This window comes from Propithecus coquereli, unplaced genomic scaffold (assembly GCF_000956105.1).
Source record: "Propithecus coquereli isolate 6110/MARCELLA unplaced genomic scaffold, Pcoq_1.0 Scaffold606, whole genome shotgun sequence".
Classification (NCBI taxonomy): domain Eukaryota; kingdom Metazoa; phylum Chordata; class Mammalia; order Primates; family Indriidae; genus Propithecus; species Propithecus coquereli.
Window position 1 is genome coordinate 25,031 of NW_012152019.1, and position 464 is coordinate 25,494.

The window sequence follows — 464 nt, forward strand, 5'->3', positions numbered from 1 at the left end:
TTTTATAGTTTTGTTAACAGAATCCTACCCATCGATATAGTCCACTTCTTCTCGTACTTAAGTCTCATTTTATTCCATCCAAAGAAATTTTTATTTTTTCCTAGAGCACTGTTTTGCATTCTTTGTCGTGAGGTCGTCTAGATGCTGACAGGCTGTTTGGCCAGTGGTGCTGGCACCGTGTGGGCACAGAGAGACGTCACTGCGGCCACGTCCCCATCCACGTCCCGGTTCCCAGTGGAACACCCCTACTGACGCATCAGGGGACACTGGCTGGATCTGCTGTGTGTCTCCGTGGTGAGTGACTGAGTGGAATGCTCAGGAGCAGATTCCAGAACAGGCCTGGAGCCCTGAAGCTGCAGAGCCCAGCACGGGTGGAGCCTACAAGATGCTGTATCTTCTGGGCCTGGGATGGGGGGTTTCACCTCACTCTGCCCTTCCACTGTCTCTAAGAGGAGTTCTGTTCT